The 6,919-nt window shown below is 42.4% G+C and overlaps 1 protein-coding gene across 1 annotated transcript in view; it reads right to left on the bottom strand.

The window, feature by feature from the left end:
• The window catches only part of LOC104990377 (olfactory receptor 4S1), a 13,607-nt gene extending 10,945 nt beyond the window's left edge, over nt 1-2,662 (bottom strand). The window contains 1 exon segment of the mRNA XM_010842440.1: nt 2,582-2,662. The gene's annotated coding sequence lies outside the window, so the exon portion shown is untranslated.
• Between the last annotated feature and the right edge of the window lie 4,257 nt (nt 2,663-6,919).

The following is a 6,919-nucleotide window of genomic DNA, read 5'->3' as shown; positions in this document are numbered from 1 at the left end:
CGTCCCCTTCTCCTCCTGCCCCCAATCCCTCCCAGCATCAGAGTCTTTTCCAATAAGTCAACTCTTCGCATCAGGTGGCCAAAGTATTGGAGTTTCAACTTCAGCATCAGTCCTTCCAACGAACACCCAGGACCGATCTCCTTTAGAATGGACTAATTGGATCTCCTTGCAGTGCAAGGGACTCTCAAGAGTCTTCTCCAACACCATAGTTCAAAAGAATCAATTCTTCGGTGCTCAGCTTTCTTTATAGTCCAACTCTCACATCCATACATGACCACTGGAAAAACCATAGCCTTGACTAGACAGATCTTTGTTGGCAAAGTAATGTCTCTACTTTTGAATATGCTATCTAGGTTGGTCATAACTTTCCTTCCAAGGAGTAAGCGCCTTTTAATTTCATGGCTGCAATTACCATCTGCAGTGAGACACTTCATAATTAAGAAATATTTAAGACAAGGAAAATCTGCCCTAGAAATGTAATGACATTAATGATTATTATTTAACTTTTAGATATGATAATTGTATTATGGTTATGTTGTATAGACAGATCTGCAAACATTCAAATGATATCGTGTCTGGAATTTACTTCAACTTACAGATGAAACAAGATTGACCATGGGTTAATAATTGTTGAAACTGAGTAATGACTACATATGGCTTATTATAGTATTATCTCTACTTTTGAATATGTTTGACAATTTGCTAACACAAAACAAAGCATGTTTTGGTTGGAGAAAAATGTTGATTTCTGATTTCAGTCTTAGACTTTCTTATTTAATAGCTCTTGTGTGAAATTCCTTTAATCTCCATTTTTAACAAGTGCATCTCAGATCTCAGATTAATCTGATGCCAGTGGTCTCCAGATAACACTGAGTAAAGAAGACCAAGTAAACATTGTCTATATGGTTCAGAACAAAAGATGCTTTCCTAAAACAACTGTGTCTGAGACCTAAATAAGACAACACTGGGAAATTTAGTTAGACAATCAGGTCATGGAGGACTTGAAACTTGTAGAGAAAGCTTGTAGGTAGTCCATGGTATCTTATAGGGAAAGTAATAATGTAACTGGATGGAGGAAACAGCCAAGACCAGACAGCTCTGATGATGAGATGCTAGGTGTTTCGGGGAACTGAATCAACATGGAAACACTGAACTAGAATAAACCCTAGAGGTCATCCAGAACAGCCTATCAGAATTCCTTCATCAACAATCCCTCTCATATGACCATGAGGACTTCATTTGAATACATTATTTTCTGTATCTTTTTAAACTTAATGCAATGAGCATGTATTACTTTGCAATTTTAAAAGGTAATAATGATAGCAATAATAAAATTGTTACATTCAAAAATCAAGGAAGTCTGAAGTTATCCAGTGAAGGGGAACTTTGTCCCTGCAATACTTCAATAGCCCAGAGGGTTCTGATTGGTGACCTTTATATTGGATATGAAGTACATAATAGATGTTAGGCTACAATTAGATGCTTTGGTGCTTAAAAAATTGAACCTAAGTTGTCTAGGAAATATGATCTTGCAGAGACCTTGCTCTTTAATACATTGTAGGGACCAAAGCACACTAGTTAGAAACACAAGTTCTAGAATCACACAGTCAAGGTCTGCAGCTCAACATCAGCTGTGCAACGTAAGGGCTCTTGGAGCAGCTTTGCCACCATTTATGTTTTGTGACCTTGGGCAAGTCACTGCCCCTCTGTGGTCTTCCTCGTCTGTCATAAAGGGCCTGAGCATGGCTCTTACATTCTGTGGTTCTTGTGGACTTGCCAAATGACCTTGAGTTCAGAGCAATATTTCTATATGGCGAAAGCCACTGTAATAATTCCTATTAGTGACCAGAAGTCAGTGAGTGCTTTCCACCTGGAGGCTATGTTTTAGGACCTTTCCTGGTTTTCATTCTTGCAGCTGACATGAGGTTGTCTTAGATCATGGAAAAATATTGGCTCCTAATGTAAACTTAGCTGGGTTGGGAATATCCCCAGGAGTAGAACATAGCAACCCACTCCAGTACTCTCACCTGGAGAATCCCATGGACAGAGGAGCCTGGTGGGCTACAGTCTATAGGGTTGCAAAGAGTCGGACACCACTGAAGTGACTTAGCATGCACGTACACAGTGCAAACCACAAGGATTAAGGAGCATTAACGTGGACCTGCAGGGGCCATATCATTATTAAGGTATTGAACCAGGCTAACAGATCAGTCTAAGGCCTTAACTCTAAGAAGCCCAAGGACTGGTCAACTGAATCAGGGCACGGCAACAGGCAAATGGCATAACTGCAGTTTCTTGTAATTGACATAAAGGGAGGAGCATATTTCACAGCACTGTGTCTCTGGCCCTGTTGGGCTGCACACCACAGGCCTAAGAGGTTTTGGCCCACGGGCCCACCAGGCCTCTACCCCACAGGCCCACAAGGTCTCTACCCCACAGGCCCACCAGGCCTCTACCCCAGAGGTCTACAAGACCTCTATCCTGCAGGCCTGCCAGGCCTTTACTTGACCAGCATAAAGACTGAAGAAAAAGTCCAGAGTCAGCAACAGAAACAGTGGTTTAACAGGTAAGGAGAACTTACATGTCTGAAGCAAGGTCCTGGAGCAACTCATTACTATGTGCAGCAGACACAACAGGACATGGCGGCAGGCTTCGCTCTGGAGGCTAGGTAATCAGTTACAGGAGGAAATGACGCAAGGTCGGCTCATCAGTTACCCGGGAAACCAGCAGAGGGGCACGCCCCTTACCGCCCTTTTGATGAGCTATTGGAAACAATCATCAGCTGGGCCTGGGGCGAGTTTGTAGGAAGGTCAGTTCTGTGAGTAGGGTGCAGATGAAGCAGGCACTGGTCCAGCAGGGAACGTACGGGAGGACAGTCATCTAGGGTGGTCTGAGCATACAAACCCTTGACCCTTTCCTCAAAAGGCCGCCCAGGTGATTCTGCCTGTGTTAAGGAAGCAGTCGGCCTAAAATTAGCATTGAGAGAACACTTTCTGTTGCACCTTCTACTTACAAAGTGCAGCGCCTCCTCGCACTGCCATCATCCCTCTGCCTTAGCCAGACGGGGCAGGGGCTACTCAGGTTACGTATGTAGTGACCGGAGCTGCAAACACTAAGAGCTGCACTTTGGCTCTTGCATCCAAAATCCCTGACTTTCCCGCTCCTTTTGCACCTGGGCCCCTGCTGTCTGCATAACAGGAAGGCTCCGGAACTATCCTCAGGTTTGCTGCTGGGTTTCCCTTCTCTCTTCATTTTCTACAGATATTATTTAATTGGGGGAAAAGTCCATGTAAGAAAATATTTTACCACCCACTGGGGCTTCACTGGAAGTGCTTCCAAAATCTACAGTGTTTTCTGCATTGTGGGATTCTGTCCTGTGCAGAGTAGATGAAAACATTCAGATGTGCCAAAATTCTTGAGAAATAACAGAAAATCTGATGTGTAGGGTTTTAGATAATGGGGACTTTTTTGCCTAAAAATAACACCATGAAACAAATGTTAAAAACATGTGGGGTCAAGTACAGGCCCAGAGACATTACTTTGCCAACAAAGGTCCATATAGTTAAAGTTATGGTTTTTCCAGTAGTCATGTATGGATACAAGAGTTGGGTCATAAAGAAGGCTGAACGCCAAAGAATTGATGCTTTTGAACTGTGGTATTGGAGAAGACTCTTTAGAGTCCCTTGGACAGCAAGGAGATCAAACAAGTCAATCCTAAAGAAAATCAATCCTGAATATTCATTGGAAGGACTGATGCTAAAGCTGACGCTCCAAAACTTTGGCCACCTGATGTGAAGAGCTGACTCATTAGAAAAGAACCTGATGCTGGGAAAGATTGAAGGCAAGACTAGAAGGGGATGACAGAGGACAAGATGGTTGGATGGCATCACCAACTCAATGGACATGAGTCTGAGCAAGCTCCAGGAGATAGTAAAGAACAGGGAAGCCTGGCGTGCTGCAGTCTATGGTGTCTCAAAGAATCAGACACTACTGAGCAACTGGACAACAACACCTACTACATATAGAGTGCAGTATTGTGTTATCAATTTAGGGGAAAAGCTAGTATTAAGTATGAACTTGTCTGGTTTTGTCTTGTTTTTCTTAAGCAGCAGGGACAAGTTGGAACTAACCTAGCAACTTGACTACCACCTTATGTTAACAAAACATGTTGAAAAGTATTTCCACCCTGTGAATAGGGTAAGACAGACAACAGACAGTATACTATGTTGCCTAAAAGCAAGGGCTAAAGGGTCAATTTGCCTTGTTTAAAGGTTAACTTTGCCACCTGGTAGATACATAACTTTTAACAAGTGACTTAACATCTCCTGAATGCCATTTTCCCATCTGAATTTTTTTTTCTATCTCAGATTTAAAGAAATCAATATAAAATTCACAATGATAGTAGGAGATATTAATACCTCCAAGGCTCAGACACAACCTCTACATGAACCCCAACCCCAGAACACACCCCCAATCAGGAGGGAACTCACAAGCCAGAACTTCTCCTTGAGGAGTGAAGGCTTTGTATCCCACTTCAAGCATCCCAACTTTTAAGACCTATACCCAAGAGATAAGCCCCCAACACATCCGGCTTTTAAAACCAACAGGGCTCATGTCCGCAAGATTCAAAGGGCTATAGCAAACTAAGAAATGGCTCTTTAAAGGCTTATGGGCAAACTCATCTACCTGAGTCCAGCACAGAAGCAGCCTTTCGAAAAAGCACCCAGGCTTTATGTCAAAGAGCTTTCCCAAATTAAATAGGTGTGAAACCCAATCCCTACCTATCTACTCTGCAATTTTAACCAAAATTATCTGAGTATTAGCCAGATCCATGTACATTGGGGATAATAACACCTCCCCCAATGCCTACATTATGTGATGTCCTGCATATGACCACAGCTATGTCATACGTGACTATGACTCTGTCAGCTCTAACACTGTTTATGATTCCCCAGGGTAGGTTTTCACATACAAGGAAATCACCATTTTCAGAAGATATACAATGTGGTTAACTCTGTTGCAACATCTGGCTTTTCAGACTTTTCCTAAAGAAGCCACATCTCAGTTTTATGTCTCTGCTTCCCAGAAATGTGACTAAACGTGGATGTCAACCAAGGCTAAGAAGTGAGAGAACCAGGGAGATGTCTCTGAAGATGGTTTATCAACTGATAAAAGCCCAAACACCTAGAACTCTCAATGTAATTTACAAAGAATATGATAAACCTATGCTAAGTCACTTCAGTCGTGTCCGATTCTGTGCGACCCCATAGATGGCAGCCACCAGGCTCCCCCGTCCCTGGGATTCTCCAGGCAAGAACACTGGAGTGGATTGCCATCTCCTTCTCCAATGCATGAAAGTGAAAAGTGAAAACGAAGTCGCTCAGTCGTATCCGACTCTTAGCGACCCCATGGATTGCAGCCTACCAGGCTCCTCCATCCATGGGATTTTCCAGGCAAAAGTACTGGAGTGGGGTGCCATTGCCTTCTCTGATGATAAACCTAGACAGTGTATTAAAAAGCAAAGACATCACTTTGCTGACAAAGGTCCATGTAGTCAAAGTTATGGTTTTTCCAGTAGTCATGTATGGATGCAAAAGTTGGATCACAAAGAAGTCTGAGCACTGAAGAATTGATATCAAACTGTAGTGCTGGAGAAGCCTCTTGAGAGTTCCTTGGACTGCAAGGAGGTCAAACCAGTCAATCTTTAAGGAAATCAACCCATTCATTGGAAGGACTGCTGCTGAAGCAGAAGCTCCAATCCTTTGGCCACTTGATGTGAAGAGCGAACTCATTGGAAAAGACCCTGATGCTGGGAAAGAGTGAAGGCAAAAGGAGAAGGGAGCGACAGAGGTTGAGATGGTTAGACAGCATCACTGACTCGATGGGCATGAATTTTGGCAAACTCCTGGAGATAATGAAGAACAGGGAAGCCTGGCATGCTGTAGTCCATGGGATCACCAAGAGTCAGAATGCAACTTAGCAACTGAACAACAACAATGTTTCACCCAATTCCCTTGACATTAACCACACACATAAAGTACAGTACTTCTAGTTCCATACAAGTCTCACATTTTTTTAAATTTTGAAAAAGACTCTGAATGCTATGAGTCTCATGATACAGTCTGCAATTATAATAGAAAGAGACAATAGTGATATCATCCCAAGAGGGCTGAGCAGGCTGAGTCAACAACTGCGTGTTCAGAAGCGTTCACCCTGACTGGACGTGCTACGTGTTCTGAGGCATGCCTTCACTTTCATTGAGGAAGGTCTTGCCCTGACTCTCTGGACTTAAACTTTAGATGCTTTCCCTGCTCAGCATGTAGGTAATTTCCTAAAGCCTGCCACTCCATAACCAAGCCACAGAACCTGGCCATAACCAATCGAGAAAGAAGTGTGAACATATTATATTATAGTGACTTTAAACTTTTTTGAGGATTTGAATATTTTTATCAACATAAATCAACAAGATATATGTTTATAAAAATATTTGACTTTTATCAACATAAATCTTACATAAAATGGATTTTTAAGAGATAATTCACTGCTCTGATTGAAAGTCCTCACATGCCTGTTAGACTGCATCCTATCCTCTCCTACTCTGCTCCCCGACTAGCCCCTGACATACCTGAAGAACTCTGGATTCTAAATCATAGGCCACACACAACTGGTAGAGAAAAAGCATCAAGGGTTTTGGAAAAGTCTTTGACCTGAAGTTTCCTCAAATGCAAAGTGAGCTTTGTCCCCTGAGATCTAATTTTAGGAAATTTATTGGTGGATGCTCAATTCATAGTGGTCATTTGATTCGTACTTTCTATTGTCTGATCTGTGTGATATTCTCAAGATTTGTGCCATTTTCAGTATTATGTCACTAGAATAAAACTCTCTTCTTGGCCAACATATTGAGTTTTGTTTCCATGTG

Source organism: Bison bison, unplaced genomic scaffold (assembly GCF_000754665.1).
Source record: "Bison bison bison isolate TAMUID 2011002044 unplaced genomic scaffold, Bison_UMD1.0 scf7180017864178, whole genome shotgun sequence".
NCBI classification, from domain to species: Eukaryota; Metazoa; Chordata; class Mammalia; order Artiodactyla; family Bovidae; genus Bison; species Bison bison.
The sequence above is the reverse complement of the archived record's forward strand: the minus strand, read 5'-3'. Positions and strand labels throughout refer to the sequence as shown.